Source organism: Ascaphus truei, chromosome 13 (genome assembly GCF_040206685.1).
Source record: "Ascaphus truei isolate aAscTru1 chromosome 13, aAscTru1.hap1, whole genome shotgun sequence".
NCBI classification, from domain to species: Eukaryota; Metazoa; Chordata; class Amphibia; order Anura; family Ascaphidae; genus Ascaphus; species Ascaphus truei.
The window spans coordinates 44586611-44608558 of record NC_134495.1 but is presented as its reverse complement, the minus strand read 5'-3'; the positions used below and the strand labels follow the sequence as shown (position 1 = coordinate 44608558).

The window sequence follows — 21948 nt, the reverse complement described above, 5'->3', positions numbered from 1 at the left end:
CAGTGTGTGATGACAGAGAAGATCAGATCATTACCTTGCTGCAGCCATGTGTGGGAGGGGGGGTGTGGTTACCAAAGCTCAGCACTGATTGGTTGATCCCTCCGTGACGTTGTATCATTGTGCAAGGAGTTCTGGGTTTTGTAGTTCATTTATCTGTAAATATTATACTATTGGAAGAACAGAACTACAGCTCCCAGAACTCCTGCAGGAAAGGAGAGCCGACAGGACAAGCAGCAGCCAATCATTGTGCAGTTAGGGAGGGAGTGAGAGAAGCTGGAGAGGAGGGCGGGTCTCTGGCTGCAGTCACGTGATTGTCATAGCATACATATAGTGCAGATTTATATCAGTGAAAACAAACAATATAAAGTGAAACATTTCTAAAAAAATATATATAATTATATCTATAATCAAATCACTCACATTCATAATTCTTAAAGCTTAAGCTTAAATAATCCACCAGTGTGTCTGAGATAAAATATTACAATGATCGCTTCCTAGTTACACATTTTTACTTTTCAGTTCCAAAGTTTCTCGGGTCTTTTGGAAAGTCGGGTCCCCCAGCCCCTCACATCTGTCCCTCCCACTGCATGGTGACAGACAGGACCCCCAGCCCCTCACATCTGTCCCTCCCACTGCAGGGTGACACAGGCAGGACCCCCAGCCCCTCACACCTGTCCCTCCCACTGCAGGGTGACACAGGCAGGACCCCCAGCCCCTCACACCTGTCCCTCCCACTGCAGGGTGACAGACAGGACCCCCAGCCCCTCACATCTGACCCTCCCACTGCAGGGTGACAGACAGGACCCCCAGCCCCTCACATCTGACCCTCCCACTGCAGGGTGACAGACAGGACACACAGCCCCTCACATCTATCCCTCCCACTGCAGGGTGACAGACAGGACCCCCAGCCCCTCACATCTGTCCCTCCCACTGCAGGGTGACACAGGCAGGACCCCCAGCCCCTCACACCTGTCCCTCCCACTGCAGGGTGACACAGGCAGGACCCCCAGCCCCTCACACCTGTCCCTCCCACTGCAGGGTGACAGACAGGACCCCCAGCCCCTCACATCTGACCCTCCCACTGCAGGGTGACAGACAGGACCCCCAGCCCCTCACATCTGACCCTCCCACTGCAGGGTGACACAAACGGGTCCCCCAGCCCCTCACATCTGTCCCTCCCACTGCGGGGTGAAACAGACAGGACCCCCAGCCCCTCACACCTGTCCCTCCCACTGCAGGGTGACACAGGCAGGACACACAGCCCCTCACATCTGTCCCCCCCACTGCAGGGTGACACAGACGGGACCCCCAACCCTTCACATCTGTCCCTCCCTCTGCAGGGTGACACAGACTGGACCCCCAACCCCTCACATCTGTCCCTCCCACTTCAGGGTGACACAGACAGGACCCCCAGCCCCTCACATCTGTCCCTCCTACTGCAGGGTGACACAGACAGGACCCCAAGCCCCTCACACCTGTCCCTCCCACTGCAGGGTGACACAGACGGGACCCCCAACCCCTCACATCTGTCCCTCCCACTGCAGGGTGACACAGACGGGACCCCCAACCCCTCACATCTGTCCCTCCCACTGCAGGGTGACAGGTCCCCCAGCCCCTCACATGTCCCTCCCAGTGCAGGGTGACAGGTCTCCCAGCCCCTCACATGTCCCTCACACTGCAGGGTGACAGACAGGACCCCCCAGTCCCTCATATTTGTCCCTCCTACTGCAGGGTGACAGGTCCCCCAGCCCCTCACATGTCCCTTCCACTGCAGGGTGACAGGTCCCCCAGCCCCTCACATCTGTCCCTCCCACTGCATGGTGACACAGACATGTCCCCCAGTCCCTCACATCTGTCCCTCCCACTGCAGGGTGACACAGACATGTCCCCCAGTCCCTCACATCTGTCCCTCCCACTGCAGGGTGACACAGACGGGTCCCCCAGCCCCTCACATCTGTCCCTCCCACTGCAGGGTGACAGACAGGACCCCCAGCCCCTCACATCTGTCCCTCCCACTGCAGGGTGACACAGACAGGTCCCCCAGCCCCTCACATCTGTCCCTCCCACTGCAGGGTGACAGACGGGACACTCAGCCCCTCACATCTGTCCCTCCCACTGCAGGGTGACACAGACGGGACCCCCAACCCCTCACATCTGTCCCTCCCACTGCAGGGTGACACAGACGGGACCGCCAACCCCTCACATCTGTCCCTCCCACTGCAGGGTGACAGGTCCCCCAGCCCCTCACATGTCCCTCCCAGTGCAGGGTGACAGGTCCCCCAGCCCCTCACATGTCCCTCCCACTGCAGGGTGACAGACAAGACCCCCAGCCCCTCACATGTCCCTCCCACTGCAGGGTGACACAGACAGGAACCACAGCTCCCCCTCCCCCAGGGAGTAGAATCGTAGAAGTCCATTAGCCGTGGTCTGGGATTATAGATGATAGGATAGTCCACGTCCGTTTGCCGTGATCAGGGGTTGGAGAAGTCGCCGTAGTCGAGGGTAAGCCCAGGTCAATATCCAGAGGGGTTCACTAACATGCCGGGTCGGTACACAAGAGGTTAATCTGAAAGACAAGACTGGAACAAGGCAAGGCACAACTGTAGGCAGCAGCGAGGCTACACCGAACTATGCTGAGCCCTGACTGAGAGCAGGAACAGGGTATATAAAGGCAGACAGAACCAATGGGACAGGGGGTGGAGCGGAGGCGCGGCCCCAGTGGAAGCAGGGATAGGCTGCAGGAGACAAGAGGCACCAATGATGCTTGACACGCAGCTAGGGATCGTCGTCGTCACGTGCGCGTCCGGGGGGCGGAGCCAAGCTCCGTGGCAGGGGCTGGGGCTGAAGAGCTGCAGGTGCTCGCGCGCTCTATAATCAGAGCGGGGGAGCGCGCATGAGTGGAGAGGCGCAGCAGCACTAGGTAAGGAGGGAACACATCGCAAAGGGCGTGTTCCCCGATTCCTTACACCCTTTAAAGCAGCCGTCCTTGCTGGCGATTTTCTTATTTTTTAAGTGGTTTTTTTTTACTTCAATATATTCATCAATATAATTCTAACTTACCTAGTGAGTATCAAAGCTGCTCATCAATCCGTTTACCTGTGATTTAAAACGAAGATTTATTAGTGTAGCCAGATTTAATTCTGTATTTTCTGCCAGTTTCCTGTCTGTATTCTCATTCATTGTTCCAATGGAGCGCGCGCTCCCGATACGCAGCAGCAGGAGGAGAAGCAGCCATTCTAACTTACCATCTCAAGTAAGTTGTGTGTTTGTCTATGTTTGTCTATGTGTGTCTCTATTGGTGCGGTTGCCCGCGCTGAGCGGGAGATCGGCGGCAGGGGGGAGCAGATGAGATCGGCGGCAGGGGGGAGCGGGCCAGTGACTGTCTTGGCGAGTGGGGCGGGGGGGAAGGGGGGAGCCTCCTGCTCTGATCGCTGGCCAACCCTAGTGTGTGTGTGTGTGTGTGTGTGTGTGTGTGTGTGTGTGTGTGTGTGTGTGTGTGTGTGTGTGTGTGTGTGTGTGTGTGAAAGTGTCTGTCTGTGTATTTGTGTATGGGACATCCTGATCTCTCTATTTCTTCTTTCCCCCTGAGAGCCTGGGGTGAATCTCTGGAACGTTTCTTGGTTTCAGCACCTCCACATGTGTAGGGTTCTAGGGATGTAGAAGGTTACCTACACAGGACCCGCATATACAACAACCACATACTCAGGGATGTATATAACCAGTTTATATATATGCAGACAATAACACACTTATAACATTCCCCGGCGGGAATAACTCCACAGTAACCGTGTATCCCCCACACTGTCCACAGCCCAACCCCCTTGTCCTGTGGTCAGCGCTGCCACTATGTGTGATGATAATATGTTAGGATACGTTGGTGCACATATGAAGATACCTGCCGAGCGCTCCTGCACTCGGGCCTGCAAGCACTTCAAAAAGGATCTGCCGCTGGGTGATTCCGTCTGATCCTGTGGACCCTTGCACGGGGTTCGCCAGGGGCGATCCCACCCTGGAGATAGTCTCTATCTCTTTAACGCAGACTTGAGCCCAAGTCTCTTCTCGGGAAAGGCAGCATCTGCTGTGTCCCTATCTAACACGAATGCTACTGTGACAGGATCCCTAACCTAGGGCCTGTCCCTGTAGCACCACAAACTGGGGAGTGAGAACCTATCTTGGACCTAGGGGGTTACTGGCCTAATCCGTTCCCCTAGCTCTTCCCGGTCCTGACTGCTAACTACTACCTAGCACCTGCAGCAACGCACTGCAACCTACTTGGTGCCTGCAGCGAACGTGCTGCACACACACACGATGCCCTCTTGTCAGCACTCACAGCACTGACAGCCATGATACTGACAAGACGCACACACACCCGAACCTAAGCTCCCTGACTGTCCCTGCGCATGCGCGATCCCGCGCACGCTCGCGCAACCCGTCATGGCGGCCCCCGCTAGCCGGGTACGCCACCGAGGCTCCAGGGACTCTGCTCGCTCCCTGCACTGACCCCCACCTTTGCGAGCAGCCGGCGGGCCCGTCGCTGGCTCCGGCGGGACCCGCGACCGCTCGGCTGACTACAGAGGGGGTCTCTGGGAGCCAGAGGATACCAAGGCTACACTCTCCCCCTGGTGAAAAATCCAACGTCCCCGCTTGGGGAACGACGTCACTCGGCATAAGGTTATACAATAAAAATGCAGGGCATGATATGTATAACTTATCACTCTTGACTCTACACAACAGGGTACAATGCAGTTCACATATGATAACCGAGGCCAGCTGAGCATCAGCTGCTTGCTGAGACCATTTGTGGGGTGCCCCTAACTGATCATGTTGGGTTACCTCACTTTCACGTTTGTGAGCCCACCCCTGGTGAATCTCTTGGAAAGCACACTCTGGGGTAACATTCACAGGGTCCTTATTACTTCCTCCCCCTGGTGTATGGAATAGTACCATGTCTCTTTGCCAGACCTTTACCCGGCCATCCGCGGCATGGATGCGATAGGCTAGGATGTCTTGACCTTTTCCACGGTCCACCACATGGTGAATGGAACGCTCCTTTTTGGGCTTAAAGGAGGCAATGTTCACTAAATCCCTCGCCACACAGTCCTTGTCCCTACGTACTTGTGAGGCTTCCACTGGGAAGCGAGCAATTAACAATGCCTCTTTACTCAAAGTCTCTGCTCTGTTTCACCCGGCAGGGAGTAAAGGGTAGATACCTTACCACTGCGGTGATTCACGGTGACCAACAGGTCCTCGGGGACGCTGTCAGTTCCCACCTCGGCTGTCTCGGGAGCGTTGGATCCCAGTCCTGGGACCATTTGGGTTGGGGCGCACGAGCTCACACTCAGATCAGGAGCCTTTTCCACGGCTGCCTCCATCGGAGCCTGTGGGGAGTAAGGAGGTTCCTCACCACTCCGCTGTCTTGCGATAGGTTTCTCTTCCTCTGGAACACTGTCAGGTACCATCTGTGTTTCCCTGGACATCACGATGGGGCTGACTTTTCTCTTCGCCTGGAGGATAGGCGGTAGGTACTGGTCCACTCGCACCACTGGACAGCTATCTTCTAAGAGGGACACCTCCGCCAGGACGCGATGCCGAGTGGAGCCATTCGCCCTGGTGGCCAGACTTAAGGAGCTACCGTGCTCCGCGGTCACCTGGAGGCTCACACCCAACACCCCTGGGGCAGTCAACTCACCCTTGTCTTCGTTAGGTACTGGTCCCCAGCCTAGGACCGATGCTACCATTGGAGTAGGCCGGACTGGCCATTGTAGGGCACACGGGCCCATATCAGGATTCACTGCAACTGAGGTAGTTGGTTCTTTATCTCCAGCTTCACTGGTGTGGTCCGCCGGCTGGCGCATCACCACAGCTGGTTGTTGGTCGCTGGAATCACTAAGAGGGGATGGGGGTAGAGACACCTTACCCTGTGAGTCCGGAATCTGCGGTTCAGGAATCTGCAGTCCTGAGTGTGGAACCGTCTCTCTCATCGGGGCTTGGAACTCCTCAAGCTTAGGCAGAAAAGGGCTAGACACAAGATGGTTTGCTCCGTTCACAAAGAAAAAAGCTCCCCAAACAAGTTCTTTTTCCAGGAATACACAATCAGGGCCCTCACACCTCAAGCTGGTGATCCCGTCAGTGGATACTTCCCGGAACCCTTTAGGCAATGAATAATGGGCAAAGTCCATATCGCCCTTCCTCACTTTATGCAGACACGGGCACAAAAGAAATGGTTGACTTACTTTTCTCGCTCGCCATGCCCCTGGTAGCTGAGGTTGTGGTTTGCTGCATCCTGTATCTTTCTTAGGGGGAACAGAAGTTGCTACTGACAGTTCACTGTGCTCACTCCCCCTGGTGGACTTTAGAGGAGGGGCACTTTCTACAAGGGAGTGGTTCTGGCTCTGCGCTGAGTCACTCACATCACAGGGGAGGGGCTCTGATTTTCGCGCCAAACCCGGACAGATTGTTGCAACACTTTTCTGTGCAGGCTGGCAGTCAGCAGCACGTGCGCTCTCCTGACTTGGCGGGAGACGCCATTTTAGGTATGACTCGCTTTTGGAATTCCCGGATGAGAAAACCTCCATTTTGTGCACAGTCCCGTTAACTACGCTAGGGCTCTCTGATTACACAAGGGGATAGCCTTCTGGTGGGGCACCTGGGGCTGATAAAGTCCAAGGGCCATTTTCACTGCATAATTCCTGACCCGCCGCTATATATAGGCTACTACACTGGGCAGTGATGTCAAACCTTTGCTCCATCTGCTTACACCCTTGGTTTAGGCCCAGGAGTTTCTTTAGGGCCTCCCAAATTTCAATCCCGTCCACATGACTGGGGACGTTCCCTACTACCACCACGTGACTAGGCAGTACTTTGCGCCAGCAGGCCCAAGAATGGACCTCATGGACTGAGGGTATGAACATGGTGGACAATTTGACACAAAAACAAAATAGGGCACCCCAGGTCTGATCTCAGCAGCGCCTCCAAATGTAACGGGTATTCCCCCCCACCAAATCGCATATATGGCATATATGTTACCAGGTGTGGTGCAGTATACCTGTCAGGCTGACAGGAGGTCTGAGCCTCCGCCAGTGAGAGCCTGGGGTGAATCTCTGGAACGTTTCTTGGTTTCAGCACCTCCACCTGTGTAGGGTTCTAGGGATGTAGAAGGTTACCTACACAGGACCCGCATATACAACAACCACATACTCAGGGATGTATATAACCAGTTTATATATATGCAGACAATAACACACTTATAACATTCCCCGACAGGAGTAACTCCACAGTCACCGTGTATCCCCCACACTGTCCACAGCCCAACCCCCTTGTCCTGTGGTCAGCGCTGCCACTATGTGTGATGATAATATGTTAGGATACGTTGGTGCACATATGAAGATACCTGCCGAGCGCTCCTGCACTCGGGCCTGCAAGCACTTCAAAAAGGATCTGCCGCTGGGTGATTCCGTCTGATCCTGTGGACCCTTGCATGGGGTCCGCCAGGGGCGATCCCACCCTGGAGATAGTCTCTATCTCTTTAACGCAGACTTGAGCCCAAGTCTCTTCTCGGGAAGCGCAGCGTCCGCTGTGTCCCTATCTAACACGAGTGCTACTGTGACAGGATCCCTAACCTAGGGCCTGTCCCTCTAGCACCACAAACTGGGGAGTGAGAACCTATCTGGGACCTAGGGGGTTACTGGCCTAATCCGTTCCCCTAGCTCTTCCCGGTCCTGACTGCTAACTACTACCTAGCACCTGCAGCAAAGCACTGCAACCTACTTGGTGCCTGCAGCGAACGTGCTGCACACACACAGGATGACCTTTTGTCAGCACTCACAGCACTGACAGCCGTGACACTGACAAGACGCACACACACACGAACCTAAGGGCAGGGTCCCTGACCTGGGGCCGTCCCTTATTAATTACCCACTAACCTGGTGGGGAGTTGGGGCCTGTCTGGGACCTGGGGAGCCTTACCTGGTGCAGGAGCTTCACTTGCTCCCTACACCCTTCCCCTTCTTGCTCCCAGCTCCAACTGCCGTGCTCCAAAGCCCGCGAAAAGTATCTATCTGCCTGCCTGGGAATCCTTGGCCACTATGAGGAACCTGGTGTCTCCCTCGCTATGCCCCATGGGAGTTGTAGTCCTGGGGAGCCTGTCTGGGCATTGGAGCCGCGGGCGCGATTCTCCTGCGCATGCGTGATTCTCCAATGGCCGCCACAGCTCCCTGACTGTCCCTGCGCATGTGCGATCCCGCGCACGCTCACACAACCCGTCATGGCGGCCCCCGCTAGCCGGGTACGCCGCCAAGGCTCAGGGGACTCTGCTTGCTCCCTGCACTGGCCCCCACCTTTGCGAGCAGCCGGCGGGCCCATCGCTGGCTCCGGCGGGACCTGCAACCGCTCGGCTGACTACAGAGGGGGTCTCTGGGAGCCAAAGGACACCGGGGCTACATATGTGTATGGGAGAGTGAGAGTGAGTGTGTGTATGTGGGAGACAGTGTCTCTGTATGGGAGAGTGAGAGTGAGTATGTGTATGTGGGAGACAGTGTCTCTGTATGGGAGAGAGTGTGTGTGTGTGTGTGTGTGTGTGTGTGTGTGTGTGTGTGTGTGTGTGTGTGTGTGTGTGTGTGTGTGTGTGTGTGTGTGTGTGTTTAGGGGAAAGTGAGTGAGTGTGTGTGTATGGGAGAGTGAGTGAGTGTGTGTGTATGTGTATGGGAGACAGTGTATGGGAGAGTACTCGGTCAGTCACCCCCCTCTCCCACTCGGTTAGTCACCCCTCCCTTCCCCAACCGGTCAGTCACCCCCCCTCTCCCACTCGGTCAGTCACCCCCCCTCTCCCACTCGGTCAGTAACCCCTTCTCTCCCACTCGGTCTGTAACCCCCCCTCTCCCACTCAGTCAGTCACCCCCCCGTCTCCCACTCGGTCAGTCACCCCCCCCTCTCCCACTCGGACAGTCACCCCCCCCTCTCCCACTCGGTCACCATCACACCGTCTCTCTCTCTCCCCCCCCCCAGTCTCTCCCCCTCCTCACTCCCCCTTCTCTGACTTCCGGTGTCTGCCGTTGCTACAGCATAACTCCTCCCTTCCGCTCTCCTGTATCGCTCCTGCTCCGCTCACATGGTCCTCTTCTCCCTCCGCCACCAGCTGCTGTACTCTCCCTCCATCGGCTGCTGACCTTCGCTGCAGGAAGCCGTCCTTTCCCGCTTCCGACAGCTGCTGACCATCGCTGCAGGATGCCTTTCCTTCTGTTGCTCCACCGCCGGCTGCAGGATGCCTTTCCTTCTGTTGCTCCGCCGCCGGCTGCAGGATGCCTTTCCTTCTGTTGCTCCGCCGCCGGCTGCAGGATGCCTTTCCTTCTGTTGCTCCGCCGCCGGCTGCAGGATGCCTTTCCTTCTGTCCCTCCGCCGCCGGCTGCAGGATGCCTTTCCTTCTGTCCCTCCGCCGCCGGCTGCAGGATGCCTTTCCTTCTGTTGCTCCGCCGCCGGCTGCAGGATGCCGTCCTCTCCCTCCGCCGCCGGCTGCAGGATGCCTTTCCTTCTGTTGCTCCGCCGCCGGCTGCAGGATGCCTTTCCTTCTGTTGCTCCGCCACCAGCTGCTGGATGCCGTCCTTTCCCTCCGCCGCCGGCTGCTGACCTTCGCTGCAGGATGCCGTCCTTCTGTCCCTCCGCCGTGGGTGCTGTTATCCAAACCTACCAGGCCTGGTAATTGTTCTTTTTCCCCCGGGTACCCAGTGATTTTTTTTTTAGTGCTGGTCCATCACTATTGTGTCTATCTATAGATATAGATAGCTGCAGTGTGAGTGTATATGGAGGTCCTTCAATGTATTTGCAATTTGTTTTTAATTAAAAAAGAATCTATATAACTATACAAAATTGTCTTATTTATGAAAAAAGCCTACATTTAGCCTATAATATTAATAATCCCCTCAGAACAGGGCCCTCACTACTGAGATATATATATATATACTAGCTGATATACCCGTCGTTGCCCTGGATGTAAATCCGTAATAGGTAGTATTATTTATAAATAGGGGAACAATAGGATCACTATTTGGTGGAAAGGTTGTATAATGATGTTCAAAAGAAACATGGAAGAAAATCTAATACGATGTTGTTTAAAAATGGTTTATTGTAAACACACCACAGTACAATGTATATTTTAAACGGAGCAGGGTGGTCAAAAACGGAGAGGGGGGTCAAAAACAGAGTGGGGGGGGGGGGGGTTAAAAAACGGAGCTGAGAGGGAAAAACGAAGCTGGGTGGGGGGAATACTCACACATCTCAGTTAACCAGCTGCAGCAGCAACATGCGGCAGCACCAGGGAGCATTTCGTCACCTCAGGCAGCAGCAGTGTGGCCGGGGGTTGGGGACCAGTGTGTTAGAGCGAACCGGCCAATGAGAGCCGTGCTGGGGCGGGACACACGGGTGGTGGTGGGACACACTGGCCAATGAGAGCCGTGGTAGGGCGGGCAGACCGACGGACCAATCAAATTGTTTACAGACACTCACAACCAAGATTTTCAGTTTTATATATCTATATAGATATATAGATATATAGATATATAGATATAATATATTTTTGCAGGGTGGGGTGACGTCAGCAACATGGCTACGCATGCCCTCACAGCCTCCTCACACCGCGTGAGAGCAACACGCTGTGCACTCATACCGTCCTGACCTGCCACAGCCGCGCCGCCGCCTCACGCACGCAGTCAACGAGCGCAACTGCTCCCACCCCCCTAGGCTCCCCCCCTCCCCGCTCACAATGTGGGATGGAGGGGAAGTGCCACATGCGTCTCCTGCCCCAGCTCAACACTCTTGCCCCCCCCAGCCACCAACCTCGCCCCCCCCCAGCCGCAAACCTCCCGCTCCCAACTTACAGTTAAGTAAAAGTTGCGCGCTAAAAAATATTTTTTCGTGGTAGGTGTGCTATGGGTTCGGGGTGGGGGGGGTTTCCTGCTCCTTTCATTTGTCCTGGGCCCCATGATTTCTGTTGGCGGCCCTGCTCCCGCCCACCACCGCAGCGGACAGCCCGCCCCACAGTATGTCAACAGCTGCCACCCACCCCCGTCACACATCGCACCCAAAGTCAGCCACCACAGAAATCCCCACCCACCCGCCCCCGCAGGGCGCCGCCCCCCCCCCCCCCATCACTAACCCTCGCACCCGCAGTGAGCCGCCGCCGCACAACCCAAGTGAGCCACCACCGGACATCTCTGATGGGAGGGGATCACAACCCTCCCGCCCCCCCAGGGAGCCGCCGCCGAGCTCTGAAGGGGGGGGAGGGGTACAACCGGGAGGAGTACAACCCGCCCGCCCCCCCCAGTGAGCAGCCACAGCCTAACTGTGAAGGGGGGGGAAGCCCAACCCTCTCGCCTGCCCCCCGAAAATGAAATCCCGGGCAACGCCAGGTATATCAGCTAGTAAATTATATATATGAGAGCAAGGGCGATTTGTATATATGTATGTATGTCTTTATTGACATAGCGCTTCACATTAGTATTTGTGTCCTGCGTAATTGCGCATGCGGGGGGGTGCCTGTGACATCACGTGAACAGTTCAAGCCTCATTAGCTGAACCGCGCACGTGACCAGGGCAAGTGTGACAAATTCGAAAGTATTTGTCTCGCCAGGCCGCTGAGCGCAGAGTGCTCCTGGTCGCGCGCGCTGGTCAAACACATTGTCGTAATGTGTTTGATTGCGCTGAGCGCGAGCGTGCACACGCGCTCACACTCTGCCTGGACGAGCCCTTATGGTGTTGAAGGCCACGACCATGCTAGGAGTGTGCGTGCAATTGTGTTTGCGGCCCAATTAAAACGCACACACCCCGAGACCCGGACGCTGTGTCCCGCACCTCTTCCGGAGGGGGGCTGGTCCGGTAACGGGGGGTGGGAGTGATCGTTCCGCATCCTCCGCAGCTCCGCATCCTGCGCAGCACCGCGAAGACCCGGCCAACCCCCATCACAACCGCCCACCGCCAGGAGGAAGCACAGCCATTGAGGACTACACAAGCGCAACGCTCAGAGGAGAAGACGATCGGTGGCCAAGCCGAGGGCGAGCCTGGGATTTGGGAGTAGGGTGGGTTGGCCGGGGACTCTTAGCAGGGGTCGTTAGTAACGGGTCAGCATGTGTTACTGGACAAAGTGCTGTGGTGCCGAGCAGTAGATGATGAATATTAGGGGCACGAAACTCTGTGCTGGTCATAGTGATCAATGTTAGTCCTTCGGTCCTCACAAGGAGAAAGGGAACTGGCCCCAGCTTGACCCAGTACTGGCAATGTGAAGACCCTGAGAATTTGTGCTGGGCGCAGGATCATGGCCACGAGTTTTGGGTGCAGAGTGACGGGTAGAAAGCCGGGGTTGGGGGGAGTAAAGAGAGATGGGGGTCAGGACACGAAGAATAACACACACCACACAGAGACACACATACACACATACCACACAGAGACACACATACACACACTGACAAGTAATTCAGTTACCATAAATATAGACGTGCAAATAGCTAAAACATGCGTTCTAAGTCAAACTTTGCGTTTTGGCACTAAAATTGTGTTTTTATTTTTAATTAAAAACATCACCATTACAAATTCAATTTCTGTGACAAAAGACAAAAGTTTCACTTAAAAAGCACAGATAGGGATTCTGGAAATACACACACGGCAGAATAAGGAGTTCTTCAGTATTAGGTGATACCTTTTTTATTTGGACTAACAATTTATGTCATAGGACAAGCAACACTGTGTGTGTGTGTGTGTGTGTGTGTGTGTGTGTGTGTGTGTGTGTGTGTGTGTGTGTGTGTGTGTGTGTGTGTGTACACAAACACATATAGGGTTGCCAGGTGGCTTCTCCAAAAATACTGGACTCAATGCTGAAAGGTGCGTCAGGTCACTATGTCATACCTCTCCTTTTTTACTGAACAGAGTGTCCAAACACAGGACATTCCGGTTTAATACCGGACACCTGGCAACTATATAACGATATATATATTTATATATCTACTAGCTGAGAGACCCGGCGTTGCCCGGGATGTAATGTTCCCGTTCCTCTCTCTCTCCTCCTCCCTCTCTCTGTTTGTCCCCCATTCACATCAATCCAGTCCCCCCACCCTCCCTCCTTTACAGCTTCATGTAGCGTGTGTGCGTCAGTCACTGTGTGTTTGCGCGCGCGTCAGTGAGTCTGAGGCAGAAACACAAACACACACAGACTGACTGACGCACACACAGTCAGTGTGTGCGTGTGTGTGTGCCTCAGTCAGGGTTTGTGTGCGCGTCAGTGAGTCTGAGGCAGAAACACAAACACACACAGACTGACTGACGCACACACAGTCAGTCAGTGTGTGCGTGCCTCAGTCAGGGTTTGTGTGCGCGTCAGTCAGTGTGTGCGTGCGTGCGGCAGTCAGTCAGTGTGTGCGTGCGTGCGGCAGTCAGTCAGTGTGTGTGTGTGCGCGTGCGGCAGTCAGTGTGTGTGTGTGAGGGTGTGTGCGCGTGCGGCAGTCAGTGTGTGTGGGGGTGTGTGTGCGCGCGTCAGTCGGTGTGTGTCAGTCGGTGTGTGTCAGTCGGTGTGTGTCAGTCAGTGTGTGTGTCAGTCAGTGTGTGTGTCAGTCAGTGTGTGTGTCAGTGTGTGTGTGTGTGTGCGCGCGTCAATTAGTGTGTGTGTGAGCCAGTGTGTGAGCCAGTGTGTGTGTGTCAGTCAGTGTGTGTGTGTGTGTCAGTCAGTGTGTGTGTGTGTGTCAGTCAGTGTGTGTGTGTGTCAGTCAGTGTGTGTGTGTGTCAGTCAGTGTGTGTGTGTGTCAGTCAGTGTGTGTGTGTGTCAGTCAGTGTGTGTGTGTGTCAGTCAGTGTGTGTCAGTCAGTGTGTGTGCGCGCGTCAGTTAGTGTGCGTCAGTCAGCGTGTGTGTGTGTCAGTCAGTGTGTGGGAGGTGATGTGAGTGGAGCACCAGGGAGGGGAGTCAGGGGAGGGGAGGTGAATCAGCGGCGGGGAGGGGAGGTGGGTCAGCGCCAGGGAGGTGAATGAGCAGCGGGGAGGGAGGTGAGTGTGATGGGGGTGTAGGAGGTGTGTGTGTGTGTGTGTGTGTATACACGGCGTTGGCCGGAGGGAGGGAGGGGGGGCGTGAAAGGCAGGGGGAGTGAGCGCCGGGGAGGGGATTTGAGTCAGCGCCGGAGAGGGAGGTGAGTGTGATGGGGGGGAGGAGAGGTGTGTGTATACCCGGCGTTGGCCGGAGGCAGGGGGGGGGCGTCAAAGGCAGGGGGGGGAGCGTCAAAGGCGGGGGGTGGCGTCAAAGGGAGGGGGGGGGCGTCAAAGGGAGGGGGGGGGGGCGTCAAAGGGAGGGGGGGGGCGTCAAAGGGAGGGGGGGGGGCGTCAAAGGGAGGGGGGGGGGGCGTCAAAGGGAGGGGGGGGGCGTCAAAGGGAGGGGGGGGCGTCAAAGGGAGGGGGGGGGCGTCAAAGGGAGGGGGGGGGCGTCAAAGGGAGGGGGGGGCGTCAAAGGGAGGGGGGGGGCGCCTCAAAGGCATGGATTCCTCCCCCTGCATTTCCTCACCTAGCAGCATTAAGTCCCTGCCGCCCTCCTCCTGCTCCTCGGGGATGTTGAGCCGTAGAGAGCATGCTCTGGGAGGTGGGGGGGTAGGTGGGGAAGTGGGGGAGCGACACACGCGACACCTACCTGTACTTCCGGGCACCGCCATCTTCTCAGTGGGCGCCGCGAGGGAGGAAGGGGGTCCTTCCGGGCGCCGCCATCTGTTCCAGTTGGAGCGGCGGCGGGGAGGGAGAGAGGTGAGTTGTAGCGGCGAGGGGGAGAGAGACCTGGCGTTGGCCGTGAGTAAAATTTCCCGCTCCCTTCTCTCTCCCTCTTTCTCCGTGTTCCCCAGAGGGGAGGGACGAACAGTGGACAGGAGGGGGGGATGAACAGTGGACAGGAGGGGGTGGGGACGGACAGTGGACAGGAGGGGGGGGGGACGGACAGTGGACAGGAGGGACGGACAGTGGACAGGAGGGACGGACAGTGGACAGGAGGGGGGGGGACAGTGGACAGGAGGGACGGACAGTGGACAGGAGGGACGGACAGTGGACAGGAGGGGGGGGTGGACAGAAAGGGGGGCAGTGGACAGGAGAGGGGGGAGGTGGACAGGAGGGGAGGAGGTGGACAGGAGGGGGGGGCGGTGGACAGGAGGTGGCAGTGGACAGGAAGGGGGGGCAGTGGACAGGAGGGGGGGCAGTGGACAGGAGGGGGGGCGAGGTGGACAGGAGGGGGGGAGGAGGTGGACAGGAGGGGGGGAGGAGGTGGACAGGAAGGGGGGGCGGTGGTGGACAGGAAGGGGGGGCGGTGGACAGGAGGGGGGGGCGGTGGACAGGAGGGGGGGGCGCGGTGGACAGGAGGGGGGGGGCGGTGGACAGGAGGGGGGGGCGGTGGACAGGATGGGGGGGCGGTGGACAGGAGGGGGGGCAGGTGGACAGGAGGGGGGGCAGGTGGACAGGAGAGGGGGGAGGTGGACAGGAAGGGGGGGAGGTGGACAGGAGGGGGGGGGCGGTGGACAGGAGGGGGGGCGGTGGACAGGAGGGGGGGGCGGTGGACAGGAGAGGGGGGGAGGTGGACAGGAAGGGGGGGAGGTGGACAGGAAGGGGGGGAGGTGGACAGGAGGGGGGGAGGTGGGCAGGAGGGGGGGGGAGGTGGACAGGAGGGGGGGGGCAGTGGACAGGAGGGGGGGGGGCAGTGGACAGGAGGGGGGGGCAGTGGACAGGAGGGGGGGGGGCAGTGGACAGGAGGGGGGGGGCAGTGGACAGGAGGGGGGGGGCAGTGGACAGGAGGGGGGGGCAGTGGACAGGAGGGGGGGGGCAGTGGACAGGAGGGGGGGGGGCAGTGGACAGGAGGGGGGGGGCAGTGGACAGGAGGGGGGGGCAGTGGACAGGAGGGGGGGGCAGTGGACAGGAGGGGGGGGCAGTGGACAGGAGGGGGGGGGGGGCAGTGGACAGGAGGGGGGGGCAGTGGACAGGAGGGGGGGGCAGTGGACAGGAGGGGGGGGCAGTGGACAGGAGGGGTGGGGGGGCAGTGGACAGGAGGGGGGGGGGGCAGTGGACAGGAGGGGGGGGGGGCAGTGGACAGGAGGGGGGGGGCAGTGGACAGGAGGGGGGGGGGCAGTGGACAGGAGGGGGGGGCAGTGGACAGGAGGGGGGGGCAGTGGACAGTGAGACACACACACACAAACACACACACACCAGTTGATGCGGCCTTTATCACTTCCGTTTGGCGCCGGAGGTGGGGGAGCGACACCTACCTGTACTTCCGGCCGCCGCCATCTTCTGACTCGGCGCCGCAAGGGAGGAAGGGGCTCCGCCATCTTACGCGCCGCGTGGCAGCTGCCTGTTCCCCCGCCGGGGGGGGGGGAGGAGAGGTGATTTGGAGCGGGGAGAGGTGATTTGGAGCGGGGAGAGGTGATTTGGAGCGGGGAGGGGGGAGAGGTGATGCCGCTGGGGAGGGGGAGATGTGAGTTTGAGCGCCGCTGGGGAGGGGGGAGAGGTGATGCCGTTGGGGAGGGGGAGAGGTGATTTGGAGCGGGGAGGGGGAGAGGTGATTTGGAGCGGGGAGAGGTGATTTGGAGCGGGGAGGGGGGAGAGGTGATGCCGCTGGGGAGGGGGAGAGGTGAGTTTGAGCGCCGCTGGGGAGGGGGGAGAGGTGATTTGGAGCGGGGAGAGGTGATTTGGAGCGGGGAGAGGTGATGCCGCTGGGGAGGGGGGAGAGGTGATTTGGAGCGGGGAGGGGGAGAGGTGATTTGGAGCTCTGTGTGTGTGTGTGTGTGTGTGTGTGGCGCGCGCGAGCCGAGGGGGAAGAGAGTGGCAGTTGGGTGACGTCACACACAGCAATCTGATTGGCCAGAGGCTGAGGACCAATCAGATTCACCGCAGATAGCACTAACCTCACTAACCATTCGATTTTATATATTAAGATAAAAATAAGAACTCTGTCAGTGCAGCAGCAGTAGAAAAGGAGAGTAGCTCAGAATTAATTAATTAAAACTTATTCCATTGCACGTGTGTGTGTGTATATGTATAAATATCAGTTTGATCTTGTGATTCCTTTGTAAAAAATGTGTGTGCATGTGTGTGTGTGTGTACAGGCATACCCCGCATTAACGTACCCAATGGGACCAGAGCATGTATGTAAAGTGAAAATGTACTTAAAGTGAAGCACTAACTTTTTTCCACTTATCAATGCATGTACTGTACTGCATTCGTCATATACATGCATAACTGATGTAAATAACGCATTTGTAACAGGTTCTATAGTCTCCCCGCTTGCGCACAGCTTCAGTACAGGTAGGGAGCCGGTATTGCTGTTCAGGACGTGCTGACGGGCGCATGCGTGAGCTGCCGTTTGCCTATTGAACGATATGTCCTTACTCGCGAGTGTACCTAAAGTGAGTGTCCTTAAACCGGGGTATGTCTGTATATATGTTTAATTAATTGATTCTGAGCTACTCTCCTTTGCTGCTGCTGCACTGACACAGTTCTGGGGGAAAGATCATGTGACCAGGCAGTATAACTGATACATTTGTGCTCCATGCTCGTGCACGGCTGTGGAGGGGGCAGGACTCACAAAGGGGTGTGCCAGAGCCTGTTACAGAAAAGGAAGGTGTTGTGCCTTTCTAAAGGGTTGCTATAGGAACACAAATGCTCGTTACATTAGACTACATTAAAAATTGTCTTTCAAAGTTGTTTTTAAAAAAAAAGAAAATGCTACAAGTATTTTCTCACAGTACAGAACTGATTTATTAAAAAAAAACACACATGCAGAATATTGCTAAGACTGCTGCTTTAAGGGGCCGGAGAAACCTACTCTCCGTAGATCAGTGGTGATACTTGGGGGGTAGAAACTGGGAAGGCGATAAAAGGTTAGGGGGGGGGGTGATGCAACTACACACGTGGGTTTCTTGCCAAGGCTTATTTATTTAGCCTTAACAGATATACAACACACAAAACAAAAATAGCTTTTCTTCAGCCACAAAACAAAACGAAACAGTTTCTCTTTAGCAGACAGTGTGTAACTCAGGCAGCAACCCTTTTCTAAGCAGGAGACAGACAGTTTATAATTCAGTTACTTTGTTTATCAGACCTTGTATCAGGAAATCTCTTTAGCAGCAGCTTACTCCTCTCTCATCAACAGCCAAGATCCATGTGTCTATAGCCTGGTTTTTAACACACCTTGATTAGGCAGCTGGGATCCAACTAATTGTCCTGAGGTTCCCAGCTAAAGTTAACCTAGTCAGTGCTGCACTGCAGACTAAACATAGGTTTTCCAGGCATATAACTGGTGGCTTTTATTTACCCTGTCACATTCCTCCCCTGTTAGTGTGGGCTGGGGCTACGCACGGCTGAAGCCCGACCATCCACCCCTTCTCTAGAAAAGAAGTCAGCATTTGCGTTCTCTTTTCCCGGCCTATGCTGAATCTCAAATGAGAAGGGTTGGAGGGCCATATACCACCTAGTCAATCTAGCATTGGAATCCTTCATGCTATTTAACCACTTCAGTGGAGCATGATCCGTCACCAAAGTAAAATGGACTCCTGCCAGGTAATGCCTCAATGCCTCGATTGCCCACTTTACTGCGAGGCACTCTTTCTCAATCACTGAGTAGTTTTTTTCCCTTGGGAACAATTTCCTACTCAGGAAAAGAATAGGATATTCAACTCCCTCAAACTGTTGTGACAACACTGCCCCTAGCAATATCTCTGATGCATCTGTTTGCACTATAAAAGGGCTGTTGAAGTCTGGGCTTCTAAGGATGGGACCCTCTGATAGACACCTTTTTATATCCTCAAAGGCTCTCTGACAATCCCTTGACCACACCACTTGTGTAGGGGCACACTTTTTTGTGAGGTCCGTTAAAGGGGCTGCCACTTCCGAATAGTTGGGGATGAACCGCTGGTAGTACCCTGCTAAACCCAGTAGAGAGCGTACCTGCGTTTTTGTTTTGAGGGTCGGAACTTCTTTCAGGGCAGCTACCTTGTTGGCTAGTGGCCTTATTTTTCCACCTCCCACTGCATACCCTAAATATTTGGTTTCCGCTTTACCCAAGGCACATTTCTTAGGGTTGGCTGTGAGCCCTGCCTCTCTTAGAGATTTGAGGACCGCTTTCAGCCTATTTAGATGGGCCCGCCAGTGTTTACTATAAATGACAATGTCATCTAGGTAGGCTGCGGCATAAGTCCTATGGGGCCTCAGTACCTTATCCATGAGTCTCTGAAATGTGGCTGGGGCTCCATGCTGTCCAAATGGCATTGTCACAAACTGGTATAAACCCATGGGAGTGGCAAAGGCTGTTTTGCATTTGGACTTTTCCTCTAAGGGTATTTCCCAGTATCCTTTTGTCAAGTCCAACGTGGATATATATTCCGCGTTACCAAGGGCGTCAATTAATTCGTCCACCCTTGGCATCGGATATGCATCAAACTTGGATACTGCATTGACCTTTCGGAGGTCCACACAAAATCTTACCTTCCCATCGGGTTTAGGGACCATAATTAGTGGACTACACCACTCACTGCATGATTCCTCAATCACTACTAAGTGTAACATTTCTTGTACCTCCTTCTCTACCAGAGCCCTACGACTTTCAGGCAACCTATAAGGATGGGAACGTACTTTTACCCCAGGTGCTGTCTCGATTGCATGGGAAATTAAGTTAGTTTGTCCTGGTAAGTCAGAAAAAACATCCTGGAATTGTGTAATTATTGCTAACAAGTCCCCTTTTTGTTCAGAGGACAACTGTTTACCCATTGGGATATTATCGTCACTCACGATGTTCTCCCGTGGAGGCTGAGGACCCAAGTCCGTTTCCTCCTCCACCGGGTGGATGAATAGAGACCGCTGCATCTTCCAGGGTTTCAGCAAGTTCACATGGTAAATTTGTTTACCCTTCCTGGACCCTGGTTGAGCGATCTCGTAATCCACATCACCCGTACGGCGGGGTACTTCGAATGGGCCCTGCCATTTGGCCAGGAGTTTACTCTCGCAACTGGGTAACAATAGCATCACCTGGTCTCCTGGGTGAAACACTCTCATGCGAGCATTCTGATTGTAATGTCTCTCCTGACTGTCCTGGGCTGATCTAAGATTCTCCCTGGCGAACTGGCCGACCACATCTAGGCGCTTCCTAAGGTCTAGTACATATTGCAGGGTATTCTTAGAAGGGGACTGCTGTTCCTCCCAGGACTCCTTTAGAAGGTCTAGGATACCCCGGGGTTGGCGGCCATAGAGCAATTCAAATGGAGAGAATCCCGTGGAGGCCTGGGGAACTTCCCGCACTGCAAACAGCAGAAAAGGGAGAAGTTCATCCCAGGCTCTCTTCTCTGAATCTGCAAATTTCCTCAGCATCCCTTTTAGAGTTCGGTTAAATCTTTCCACCAATCCGTCAGTCTGTGGATGGTAGACCGATGTCCGAACAGACTTGACCTCTAGTAACTTTAAGACATCCTGCATCAGTTTAGCCATGAAATTTGTACCTTGGTCTGTCAACATAACCTGGGGAAGTCCGACCCGTGAGAACAGTTCCAACAACTTGTTGGCTACTTGCTTCGCCGTTGGTGTTCTCAGGGGGAACGCCTCAGGATACCTTGTTGCATAGTCCACTATAACAAGGATAAACCTGTGTCCTTTCGCAGAAGGTTCTAGAGGTCCTACCAAGTCTACCCCAATCCTCTCAAAGGGAACTGACACCAAGGGTAGAGGAACCAAAGGGGCTGGTTTTTGTCCTTCTGGACTAGTTAGCTGGCACTCCGGACATGCTGCACATAGCTTAGCAATATCACTATGCATCCCTGGCCAATAGAATCGGGATGAAATACGGTCCAATGTTTTATCCCTGCCCAGGTGACCACCCCAAGGGACAGTATGGACTAGAGTGAACACAGATTTAACAAACGCCTTGGGAACCAATATCTGTCTGGTGACCTCCCCTGTTTGTGTCTGCCTATTCACCCTATATAGGATATCCTTTGATAGCTCAAAATGGGGGAATACTATCACCCCCTGTGCATCTAAAATCTGTTCATCAATTTTCACCACCTTGTCATACTGTCTAGCAAGGACTGGGTCTTCCCTTTGCTTCTAGCAAAAGTCAGGGAGGTACAGGTCTGGTAAATCTCCAGGGCCCATATCCCCCTCCCTTTGGCCATCACCAGCCATCACTTGTGACCTCTGACTACTAGAATGGTCACCTTGAGACCCAGATTTCTGCAACCAGTCTTGTTTGTCCAAGCGTCTTTGCTTCCGAGTCTTTTGAACCCGGTGTCTACTGGGAAAAAGGTCTGCCGAGAAGGGGAACAGTTTGCCAGGGTTCTCCTGAGCCCTAGAAGGAGGCTCCTCGTGAAAGACTGGGGCCATTAGGTCCGAAAAGAAAGGCCAGTCCCGACCAAGCACAATGGGGGCAGGGAGCCAAGGAGCGACTCCTACTTCGAGGTAAGCCTCCTGACCTTTTACCTGTAGCCGGATTTTGGCCGTCGGATACCGTTTTACATCGCCGTGTATACATTCTATGCTCCATGGGGAGTCAAAAGAACACACGTTGGGCGGTAACAGTTTCTGGAGGACCAGAGTTTTCCCAGAGCCCGAATCTACAAGGGCCTGGACGGTTTTTCCCCCAATCAGGGCTGGAAGAAGCCAGGGCTTGTAATTTTCCTCAGTAAAAGCCGAGGCGACGGTTCTGCTGAATGAACACTCCATCAGTGGACAGTCCACATACCGGTGGCCTTGTTCTCCGCAGGCGGAACATGGAGAGGGTTCCCTCACAGGAGGGGGCTGTGGATAGCGCTCCGCTGGACCGGTTACTGGAGACCAGGCATCTGGTGGGACCTGTGGGCGACGTCCTCGGAAGTTCCTCTTACTTTGCGACGAGCCGACATCCGGAAGGAGATGAGGGTCTCTGCGGGGACCAGCATTTGGACTCCGTCCTTGCTGGAACGACTGCTCCTT

At 55.4% G+C, this 21948-nt stretch overlaps 1 protein-coding gene across 1 annotated transcript in view; it reads right to left on the bottom strand.

Moving 5' to 3' along the window:
• Positions 1-75, bottom strand: part of LOC142465301 (uncharacterized) — a 96990-nt gene extending 96915 nt beyond the window's left edge. The window contains exon 1 of the mRNA XM_075569332.1: positions 35-75. The gene's annotated coding sequence lies outside the window, so the exon portion shown is untranslated. The remainder of the gene's footprint in view (positions 1-34) is intronic.
• Positions 76-21948: the final 21873 nt, after the last annotated feature.